This window comes from Vicugna pacos, chromosome 13 (genome assembly GCF_048564905.1).
Source record: "Vicugna pacos chromosome 13, VicPac4, whole genome shotgun sequence".
NCBI lineage: Eukaryota > Metazoa > Chordata > Mammalia > Artiodactyla > Camelidae > Vicugna > Vicugna pacos.
The window spans coordinates 53,900,031-53,912,480 of record NC_132999.1 but is presented as its reverse complement, the minus strand read 5'-3'; positions in this window follow the sequence as shown (position 1 = coordinate 53,912,480).

The window sequence follows — 12,450 nt, the reverse complement described above, 5'->3', positions numbered from 1 at the left end:
CTGGCTGGGGCACTGGGCTTTATCCTCAGTAGAGGGGACCCCACCAAAGTCCTCCATGGTGCTGCCCTGGCCCCACTCTCACTGTAGTCAACAGTTCTGGGGAAGTGATGAAGCCATGTGCTCCCTGAAACCTTGGAAGAGGTGGTCTCCTTGACTGGTCCGTTTGACTGTCTCTTGGCTGGAAAGAGAACCATCAGAAAGTCCTCCTTCCCATCACCCCCACCCTTTCCTGAAATGTACAGACCAGATGGTAGATACCTCTTGATCTTTATATCAAGCAGGCAGATAACACAAATACACTGACACTCATCGGACAGATGGCCTGATAAATACAGGCCCTCACTGTTGTTTGAAATTGAACTTCAGATACAAACGGGACCCCTACATACATATGAAAAATCATCTATAAAGCATGTGTACATTGGGGAGGGGTCTACTCGTAGCTGTTAACCAAACTGAAAAGGCACAAGAGAGCCAGCAGATCTAATGGTTCCTGAATGTGTGCGGCTAGAAAGTCCACACGGAAGCTTTGATGGGCCCTTAGGATTGTGGAGCAAAGCCCATCCATCGGCTGCAGATAACACTCTTCCTTCTGGGAAACAGCAATCTGGCTTGTTAATGGGTCTTTGTAGAGACTGAATTCTTGACCTCGGGTTACCAAGTTATCACAAAACCCGGGCTGCCTATCATTAACTGGCTGTTATCTGACCCACCAAGTCACAAAGTTGGGTGTGCCCAGCAACAATTCCAACATCACTGGACCTAGACAGGTCCTGAAGGCCCAGGTAAGTTGCATGACTAAGGGGCCCAGAGGCCCATAATCCCTATACTTGCCATGTTGTCTCCTCTTTCTTGATCTGTACCAGTAACTTTGTGGGCCAGTTCCCTATGATTAGATGGCCGAGGAAGAAAAAGACCTGGGTTGGCCTTACAGATAGTCCTCCAGGATATGCTGGCAGTCCCTGGAAGTGGACGGTTGCAGTATTACAGCCCCCTCTCAGGTGGCCCTACCATCTTGCAGAAGATGTGTTCATGTCATTAACCTTACGTCTCAGTAACAGTAAATCAAAGAATATCAAAAGAGGGTTATGAGTCAATTAGAACAGAAATGAGCATGACTCAAAGATGGATAAAAGGACCTTGCATCCTCTTTGGGAGAGATTAGTTTGTTTTGGTTGTACTGCATTATGTTAAGCAGAAACAGGATTTTGCTCCTGTCTTTGGAGGTTAAGAATGGTTAGCAGAGGTGTAGACAGGTGCCAAGTCAAAACGGGTGGACTGTCATGGATCTGCATTGTGTCGCTTAGCTCTGCTGAAACTACTTTTTCCAGAATTCTCATCCCTGCAGAGTTCCAGGTTTGCATGGGTCTCAAGAGATGTTTTGTCGGAGACTTGAAAGCAGATGTGGACTCGAAGTCATGTGCTCTATACAATCAGAAAGTCAGAGCAGGGGGCACGGGATGCCATTGTGGCTAAGGCCTGTTGTCCCTCACCTGCGGGTTCATCGCATTGGTGGGATGAATCAGCCAGGGTTGCAGCAACTCCGAGTCTTGCCAGGTCACCTGCTTTAGCTTTTTGTCTTCAGACTTGGAGGTGATGAGATGCTCAAGGGTGTTCTAGGCTGTTCTCTTGCGTTCCACACATCCTTGTGTTTCTGGTTTGCCTGGCCACTTGGACTGCAAGAATTCAGTTGCAGCACCAGCACACAAAAAAATACCCTCTCACAGACTGTTTCATTGGCTCCCACCATCACAGAAAGTTAGATCCCTATTTTAAAAAATCCCTCATTTTATAAATAGGTACCTCCTAGGAGTTCTGCCTCTCTGATCAAACCCTGGTAGATACACCCGGCCTCCCAGTGCTTAAAAGCAGGCCTGCCACCTGGCAGGTGCTCAACAAGTGTTTGTTGAATGAATAAGTGACTGAATGAACACGTGAATAAATGAGACCCAGTCCTTGCTTTCCAGGAGATCATAGATCAATGTGGGAACAGGGAACTGAGAAGTTGGGCAAACAATACAGTGGTTGGGGCACTTTGACCCCCCTAATTGGACAGTGTGGACAAGCACTGGGCCTGCCCTTTGGCCGCCCAGTCACAGATGTCCCCCTGGTTTGGACCTGTTCTGGGTGAGGGGATGGACACTCCGCTAGATAGCCATGCTAGGTGGTATCCTCAAAGGTCTGCAGGAGAGGGGAAGATCACTCAGTGCCCTAGTGTCCAGCAGGACGACATGGACTGCCTACATGGCTTACTCTTTCAAATGAGGTTCCAGCTGTTGCATGTGTCCAGGTGCTGTTGCAGACGCAAGGCCAGCTTCTGCTTACTCTTGCAGATTGTTCTGGGCCCTTGCTCCTGAGACCTGTACTGACCCAGAAAGGAAACTGGAGTGCTCACCTCTAGTTAGCCAATCAGAGACACCCATCCCATACCACCTAGGTGGCAGGAGCTTCCTTGGATAAACTTAGAAATCCTGCCACCTCCTGGAAGCGTCTCAGGATGGTGACAGAATCTCATTTCATGCTAAATTCAGAAAGCCCAGGTCTATAAAATATATGAACCTCTGGCAGGGTTTGTTATTATCAATCAAGGGTCCTCTATCCATCTTTTCTTTCATGAGTTCCAGTTACATTACCCCCTTCCTCTAAAACTTTCAGTGGCTCCCCATTGCCAAGTTCTTCAGCCTGACATTTAAGATCTTTCTGCTCGTGGCTATAGTGCACCTCCATCTTGATCTCTCAATTATCTCCCAATTTCCAAAAACCTCTGCTCCTCGGATCTTGCCCTATGCTTTCCACTCTTCCTCTGCTCACGCTGTTTCCTCCCCTCTACAATGTTCATCCCTTACCTCTAGCTGCAAACTGCACTTTTCTCTTCTCAATAATGCTACCACTCGCTGGTTGTCTACCTTGTTCTAGGGACTTTCATACGGTTATCTCATTTGATCTTCTCAAATCACCCAAGAGTTAGATATAATTATCCCATTTAATGGGTGAGTCAGTTGAAGCTGAGTGTGTAACCTTGACCATATAGAGAAAGGCTGAGAGGGGATTTGAACTTGAGAATGTTCAAATCCAGAGGCTGAGCTTCCTAGGGGCCGGGCCTAAGCCCCACTGCTCACAAGACTCGGAGCTTGGCCACCGAGACTCCCGTGGCTTGGTGAAAAACTGATGGCCACAGACGTGACCCAGAGACACTGCTGCGTTTCGAGTGCTTCTGAGCCCTCGAAGAAGCACAGAATGACCATGTCTGCTGTAGGGATTTTGTACCTTACAACCTCCAAGTACCTCCCACTCAGCTGCATTTACATGCTATGAGTGTTTTGGGTAACTTAAAGTGCTGGGAACTAGACACCTGATTCTAGTCTAACTTTGCACATGTTCTGGGTGCCCCTTGGGCAGGCCCCTCGCCCTTCCTTTTTAAATTTTTTGAATTTTTTTTTGTGGGGGAGGTCATTAGGTTTCTTTCTTTATTTTTTAAATGGAGGTATGGGTATTGAACCCAGGACGTCATGCGTGCGAGGCCTGCGCTCTACCACTTGAGCTGTCCCCTCCCTGCCCAGCCCTTGATCCTTCCTGACCTCAGCTTTCCCACATTACAACAGTGGATCTGAGAGAGGATTTTAACTGTAGCCCTGCTACATCAGGGGACCGTGACATGAGTTTAGGGGTTGTGTCTGGCGCGTGAGCGTGAGCACAAGTTTGTGTGCGGTGTGCGTGTGCTTGCGCTGATCTACTGCAAGTCGTAAAGCGCTGCTTCGGCAAATCGTGTTTCTATCCTGGGAGCGAATGTGTGGGGTGACTGGGCCCAGGTGTCAATTTCATCACATTATGCAGGTTTCCAGCAAAAGGGCTTGAGAAACCCTTGTTCGTATGACTTCTCAGCGCCCGCCAGTCTCTGAAGTTGCAGCCCTCCAAGTGGCTTGGCCTTAATTATACGAAACCCCATAAAGTCTCCCATAGGGCTCAATGCCTGACTTCTTCACCCTTCTTTCCAAATATTAAATCAGAACTGGGCTTTTGGCTGCAGATCTCCAAACCTGGGATAGCTTCACTCCCTAAATACTTGATAACCACCCAGCAGAAGAACAGGACATAAACAAGGTGTTTGGCACCTTGTTGGAAAACAGATCCAAGCCACTGGGTTTAAATCATGGGGAGCGAGTGTTTAAGGGCTTTGGAATCGGACAGCGACTCATATTGTAGCATATTTCCTCACCATGTGACTTCAGGACTGTGATTTCACTCTGTAAGCCTCAGCTTCCTCAGCTGTCAAATGGGCTAATAACACCTTCCTCGCTAGGATTTTGGGGATATTTGATGATAGGATGCACATAAATTACCCCCTGCAGTGCCTGGCATACAGTAGGCGCTCAATAAATGGTACTTGCCGTGGGAGAGGACCATTAAACCCAAGCCCAAGAGTTTTGACTTCAAACAGAAGCCTGAGGGGCCGAGCTCGGTGTCCAGTACAGAAGGTGGCCCCTCTCCTTGTCTTCCCAGGCTGCCCTGTGAAGCCCTTGCCACACTGGATGTGGTCGTTGGTGTTGCTGTTGTTGCAGCAGTCTCATCTGGGGGAGCACTGGCCGGCTCTCAGGACAGAGTAGCCACAGTTGTGTGTGAGGCAGCACCTGTGGGGAGACCCAAAGTGGGCCCAGAACAAGCAGATCCTGCAGCCGATCCAGGGGCTGTGCACTTCTGCACCTCCATCCTTCGCCTGGGCTCTGCCCTGAGCCCGGAGCACCTCTCCCTGCATTCCTCCCATCCGCCAAGGCCTGGCTCGGATGCTGCCTCCAGGCAACACCTGTCCCAGCCTCCCCAGCAGAGGGCGTCATTCCTCTTCTGGGCCCCCACAGAAAGAAGCCTGGCCATTTGTCCTCTCAAACAGCGGTCATTAGTCCTTCCACGCACATTTATGGAGTACCTGCTCATGTCAGGCCTCGCTGGGCCCCGGGGACACAGAGATTGAACGACAACATACAAATCTCTTCCCTCAGTCTAGGGAAGGAGACAGACACACAACAGACACGCACTCCACATGAGGTGAGGATGCGATGTCCAATGAAGGAGTTTTGAGTTGAATCCGGAGGCTGTCATCTAAGCAGGAAGGTGATGGGCTGACGCGGCAGGCCAGCCCCCGCCCCACAGATTCGACTCCATCTCCACCAGAGCAAGCAAAGAGCATGGGCACTGCGCACAAAGGACCCAGTTCACACACTCTGAGGGCCTGAAGAGGTCACTCGGCCCTACTTGCCAATACACGGGGGCCTCGTGACTGCGGCTCGGGGACCACAACATCCCAGCATTGTTCTCCATTGGGGTAGAAAGAGTTAAGCATTTCGTCCTGCTGAGGAGGAGCAAGGTCTGCACAGATGGAACCTGATGCCTCCTGAGGCCGCCCTTAGGGGCTGAGGCAGAAGGGCTGCTTCAGAATTACCTGTTGTTAAAAATACAGATCTCTAAGCTGACTCAGAACTTCTGGTCTGGGGACTGGAAATCTGTATTTGTAAACCAGCTCCCGGGTGATGCAGACAATGGTCAGGTGTGGGGACACCGGGAGGCTGTAAGGTCACAAAAGATGAGCAAAACCTACCTGATACACTTACATGTCTCCTTGGGAAAGGCCTGAGGTTGACCAGAGGCCAGGACGACCTGTGGTCCTGGTCCTGATTTTATACATTCTAAATTTGGGACAGTGCCCCCAGGGGTAAAGATGTGTTCTCTTAAAAGAAGAGGACATAAATAAAATAGAATTTTGTACCACTGTCATTGTTCCCCTAACGTGTATATTTTAGAACTTTCTCTTTTAATTAAAAATTTATTACAATATTTTTCATCTCTGATGGCAGAATATTTTCATCAAATGCGTTGCTCACCTCCCCACCTTTTAAACCAAGTACAGCCCCTGTAACTTTGTTACTGACGGCCAAACTTTAGTCAGGGTCCTCTATGTTCTTTTTTAACCCAGCCCTGTCCTTGGACCTCGCTAGTCCTGCAGAGCGAGAATCTTAAATCCTTTCAGTGAGAATCTCCCACCCTGGTAATCTGATCAAATTCTCACCCCTCCCCCGCCACCCCCAGGGGACGGCTGTTCTTCCTGGCCTGCTTTCAGCAAGAATCCCCCCCACCTCCCTTGCCCCTGATGTCTCTTCTTCGTACTTTTCCATCCACTGACCCCCACCCTGCTCCTTAGTTGTCAGTCCCCACCCCGCACCGTCCATGCTGTATTTGCACTTGAGCCCAGCTCTGTATGAAGTCTCTTTTCCTCTGCTGAAATCATTCCTGGTTAAAATCTGCTTTTCCTTCTCTAACTATTGTCCATCTCTGGCTTTCTTTAACAGTTATGTGCTTGAGACTCAGATAGAATCACGCAGGACCCTAAGTGGGCACCTCGGAAGGCTTTGTCTTCACTCCTGACTCACTGATTGGGGATCCAATGCTGAGTCTGGCTCTCGAGCTCATGCTCCAGGTCAAAGTCCGTTGAAGGCACAGTAAGGACAGACTTTGATTCCCAAGATTCTGAGTATATTCCAGAAGCTGCATTGGAGCTGCAGACACACAGAGGCTGGCTTGGAGACCTAAAGCGTCTCTGTTCATAAGTTTACAGGTACCATTAATTAAGAACATAGGAGAGGGGAGGGTGTAGCTAAGTGGTGGAGCTCATGCTTAGCCTGCACGAGGTCCTGGTTTCAACCCCAGTACCTCCATTAAAAATAATAATTTATTAATTTAAAAAACAAACCCAATTTCCTCTCCCCACCTCCTCAAAAAAAGAACATAGGAGCTTCTCAGTCAACTGAAAGCTTCCTTCTCAAAATCCTGCCGACTAGATGCTCCACCAATTTCGTCTGCTTCCTTTCTTGGTGGCATGACTTTACTAAGGGTCACAGGGAACTTCAAGAGCCTCTTTGGGAAACTTGAAATCTCCCAACCTGGCTCCTCCAAGACCTCCTCCCTCCCAGCTCCCCCTCTTCCCACCTTCAGTCTTTCCTTGAGTCCTTTCATATGACCTCCTTCATTTCTACCCCCTCCAACCATCCATCCACCCAAAGACCTTCCCCATCCTACTCCAGACCCTCAGTCACTTGACTATTCAGCTTCCTGCCCCCCACAATAGGGAGCTTTCAAGGGACTCAGGGACCCCCAGAAGCAACTGGGGCTGAAAAGGAAGCAGACGGGATATACTGTCCACTCACACGGGCTTTGGAGACACCCCAGGTAGCTGCTTTGATGTCCCCTCATCTCTCACCTAAAATGTAGTCCACAGATTAAGATTACATATCAGGGCAAATGAAAACCTTAAAGGCCTCCCCCAAAATTATTGATACAAAGCTTTTGCCCTCATACTGAATAAGTAATGTCAGCTCACCTCATCAGTCAGTAACACAATTCAAGTTAAAATATAAAGTTCAGCAAAGGTGACAGCATGTTAATGTGCTTGCCTGGCTCGTGGCAGACATTTTAGAATGAAAGTTATAAATCTCTTATCTGTGTCTGTCTTTATGTTTCTGCGTGTATGTTATGCACGTGGGAGAATTTTTCTACCTTCAGGTGGTATTATCAAATTCATTTACAAAATCCCTTAAAGGAGATAAACGGGCACTCATATAAATTAAACATTCCTGAAACTCCCAGAAATACAGACACTAACTCAAATGTTTTTCAAGTTCACATGATTTGAGTAAAACTTCTGTAAATTAGTTTAAAATGTTTGGTTTAATAAAAGCAGCTATGTGTTCTGAGTAATCAGCACTAAATATAAAAGGAGCATATATTTTGATTTTATGTGGGTTGATCAGCCAAATAGGCTAATATTATATTTCCTAGATATTCAAGAGTATAAAATTTTAAATTCAACCTAAGAACAAATGTATAAGTAAAGATGCAATAGAAATAAATTGCTTGATATCCATTATTTATCCAAGCAGTACAACACAGCAGTAATAAAAACCAAAAAATCCATGTATTTAACTGCTTTTAGGTTTGGGGTCCTTTTTTTTTTTCTTCTTTTTTTCCTTTTTTTTTTTTCTTTTGTAATAGTTATCTAGCAGTTGGGTGAAATCATCTAACCCAAAACCTATTTTATAATAAAATGCTGACTATCTCATTTAATTTATTAAATACGGTACTGAAGGTGAAAAACAGAATGTTTGTCTGGGTATAGGATGATTGTTAGGTGATGGTGGTGGTTTACCCTCATGATCACGTGGCTGTCTGGGAGCTGTGGCTGCCGCCACTGCCCAGCCTCCCCAGAGAGAATTGTAACACAAGTCACTAGTCCAGGAAAAGATCAAAACTCAAAGTGCGGTTTCTATTGAATGCATGCGGCATTAGCAGAGTAGTAAGGTAAAAAAACATAAGTCAGACAACCATAAGTTCGGCACCACCTGTAAAGAAACCCATCTCTAGAAACCGTGAAATGTATTCATAAAACGGGCTAGTCTGCTACAGAATGCTGCAGTACCACAGTTCACAATTCTCTACTGCATAGTTTTCTCTGTAAAAGGAGGGTTACTAGTAGCTAAAAATTATAATCAAAATGTGACAAGAAAATAGGTTAAAAAACAAGTTTATACTGTATAGCACAGGGAACTATATTCACTGTCTTGTGTTCTATAATGGAAAAGACTATGAAAACCAATATATGTATGTATATGTATTACTGAACTATTGTGCTGTACACCAGAAATTGACACAACACTGTAAACTGACTATACTTCAATTAAAAAAAATAGAAATAAAAAACTACTAAAAATAATAAGGGAAACAGTATATGTAAGGAAATTAGGATATGTTTTTGATAAGGAAAAATATACAAGGTACAAAGGGTGTGTTTTTCTTAAGGACAAAGAGTAGTTTTGTCCTAAAATAAGATGACTGGTTGTTCCAGAATGAGAAAGAGAAAAAAAGAAATAACAAAACCTAAATGAGTATAGAAAGTTGCAGAACATGGAGTTTTATATGTGGTCAAGTGGGTAAGACTGAATTGACTTATTCATAAGATTTTTAAATAACGAACTCTGATATCAAAAGTATACTGAAGCAAAACTAGAATGTGGTTTTCTCTCTGTTAAAATGACAAAGATTTTTTTGGAGTATTGGTCTGCTCTGAATAAGAGATTGTAAAGGGTAATCTGCATAGGAACCAAGATTTTGTCTTATCAGAATAATTTCCTGTAGTTTATGTTAACCTTCATTATGTCCTTGATTATCTAAGAGAATGAGACTTGTCACTTTTAAAAGATTTAAGGTTTTTTGTTTGTTTGTTTTTCCATTTTTGGCAATCTAACCTTCCCAAAATCAAATACTAAATGAAATCTCTTGTTCTCCAACTGACCTTGAGGTTTCCCAGAAGACCTTTGGCAATTCTCAAATGATTTGTTCTCTTATCTTGTAAAAAGAGAGTTGTAAATAACTTGGTTTATTTACTGTGCTAAATTTCATGGAAAGCATTGCCAAATAAGAAGAGATATTTAACCTTCCTGAGGTTATGAGTAAAATGTTATTTCAGAAGTTGTAAAGGTAAAGTGTTATTTGTATGGGTAAAATGTTATTTCATGAATTGTATGAAATTCCTAGAAATTTGTCAATGTCCTGGCTGTCCATGATATGGTCCTGATTTAATGTTATCAGTCTTAATTCCAGTTCTTCAAAAATGTTGGGTGCCACAGAAGTAACTGAGTTTCGTTGTTAAAATGACTTATCAACTTTTTAACCGCAGCCATTTGAAACCTTTTTTCATTCTTGTTTCACTCTGATTATTCTCTGAAAATATTTGCCATCAGCCACAGGGCAGAATGCTTTGTGATGTCATTTCTTCAGTAACTGAGCCCATACCACTGGACTGAGTAAGGATTTCCAGAATTAATGGAGTAGCTGATGGGCTCATAAAACTGCCAACCCAAGATCAAGTAGAAGAATAATTCATGATGTGGGACTGAATGAACTGATGAAGGATGACTACAGTTTTTGTTTGGAACATCGCTGGTTCTTTAATGTTCTACTTCCCAGGTACAAAGAACGCTTTTCTTCTGTCTCTTAAGTTTTCTGTACTTGTAACAATTTAGTGGACGATAATTTTGTACATGTAATGTTTTTTTCTTACCTGATTCCTCCAAAATTCAGAAACTCTTATTATTCTTATATTCATGGCAATGTAATGATTTGCATAAGTTCAATAAGAATCTGTTCTCCTTGCACAGGAAATAACTGGAAACATTGGCTATACTAAAAAGGCTTTGACTGGAATGTCGTATTTGAAAAGATGGGCATAGACTCAGATATGACCAGACAGTTTTAAGGACCTAAGGTTGACTTTATGGAGCCAAAGTTTATGTTTACAAAGTTCTCTTGGAAAAATTATTCTGGTAGCTGGCTCACAGGGCTCCTAGCCTTACAGGTGAGTAAAGAAGGTCACTTCCTGGATGACCCGCAAAACCTAGGATATCTTGGGGACTTCAGGTGGAGAGACGTTCCCCCAAACATATAGGTATTGTGAGAAAAATCTGGTGGTAAGTTTCTGGCTTGGCTTCCTAGTCTTGAGAGGCTTTTAAAAGTCTAGTCTGAGATTCCTTATGAAACGTTCCAGCAGAGCAAATGCAAAAAGGCTTATGTGAGCAATTACTCTTTTTGCTGCCCTTATGTAAATAATCATGCCAAATATAATAAGACTGGACTTCTTTTGTAAACAGGAGTAACCTTACTCTGGTGATTTTTTTTGTTTTTAATTTTTTGGAGGGGGTGGTAATTAGATTTATTTATTTATTCACTTCATTTTTTTTTTTTAAATGGAGGTCCTGGGGATTGAACCCAGGACCTCGTGCATGCTAAGCATGTGCTCTACCACTGACCTATATCTTCCCCGCATCTTTGATTGCAAAAAGGGGATGATTGTAGAGGGAAGTTTTGTGTTTCAATGGAAAATTACAGTACACCCTTGTGGGTTCTCCAATATCTGGCTACAAATTCCCAAATTTAGGGTTCCACCTCTTCTCCCACCTTCCTGACTTGGCATCACTGAAAACTGGAGCTACCCTTTTCCCGACGGCCTGCAAGCTGAAGCTGGAAGACTTGATATAAACTTCAGAGAAATCATCACAGCAGATCATACATGGGCAGCCTTCATGTCTGTTGTGGGGTGGGGCACTCGGAAATTTCACTGGAACGCCAGTGCCCTCACCATAGACATTCAAACTGCAAACCAGGAAATTTGTTAGATTATCACTGCTGTCCTCACTCCATCGTCTAAAGATGCTTCCAGACTGACAACAAGAAATCTTCTCGACTGGCTGCCTTCCAGACTCAGAAACTGGGTTTCCAACTACTAATCTCTGCTCTTCTTTTACTTTCATAGAAATTTCATAGAAATATTTGCTGGATGGTGACTGCTCACACCATCCAGCAAATATTCTCTACAGCCAAGTCCCAACAGATGATTTAGCTGACCCTCCTGGACAAAAGGTGACCAAACTAGAAATGGACATATTTTTCAGAGGAAAGAGTAGCTCTTCTTTCCTTGGACAAGAGGGGACTGGACAAAGCTTCTCCTTGATCAAACTTTAGTCAGGCTCCTCTCAGACTTTTTTTGACTAGGCTTTGTCCTCAAGATGCAAGGATCCTGTCAAATAGGTTTTGCCAGAACTCCCACCCTTGATATCTGATCACCTTTGAAATCTGATCAAATTCCTCATCCCTACCATTCTCCAGATGATATCTGATCACCCTGGCGTGCCTTCAGCAAGAATCCTGTTGACTCAGCTTAGCAATAATCCTCCTTTACCTCTGATGTTTCCTCTTAGTAATTTTCCATCCACAGGGACCCCTACCCTGCTCCTTGGCTATAAATCCCTACTTGTCCATGCTGTGTTCTAAACTGAGCCCAGTTCTATAGGAGGCTTGTTTTCCACTATTACAATCATTCCTGGTTAGAATCTACATTTTCTTGCTTTAACTACTGTCCAGCTTTGGTTGTCTTTTGACCTTACCTTTTTCTGGAAGACTCCTGGTCACTGTGTTAATTCCTAGGAACTGAACTTCCCGCTATATTCAGCTGCCCCATTCCCATTCCAGCAAGGAGCTGGGGAGAAACTGAGATGAGTCTTATAGAAAGAAAAGTTACATCTCAAACTCACTGATCCATCATTCCAAAAATAATAGATTCTGAGAATTGGCAAACAACCCATTCATCAACTTGGAGAACCCCTGATTTGGAGAATCTGAAAATTGTTTGTCCCCATGTCTAAAACTCTTCTGAGTCATCAATTCTCAACAGCTGATTTAATAAGTCTGGAATGTTGCATAATTGGTTTCCTATAAATTAACGTGAGCCAGCTGCCGGACGCTGAGATTACTCAGGTTTCAAATAAACTTGTTGGTTGTAAACCTTAAACCTGTTATTATCTTCTCTAAGGATCTCTCCATCTGGAGACAGTGGTGCTATCATATGAGCAGCCA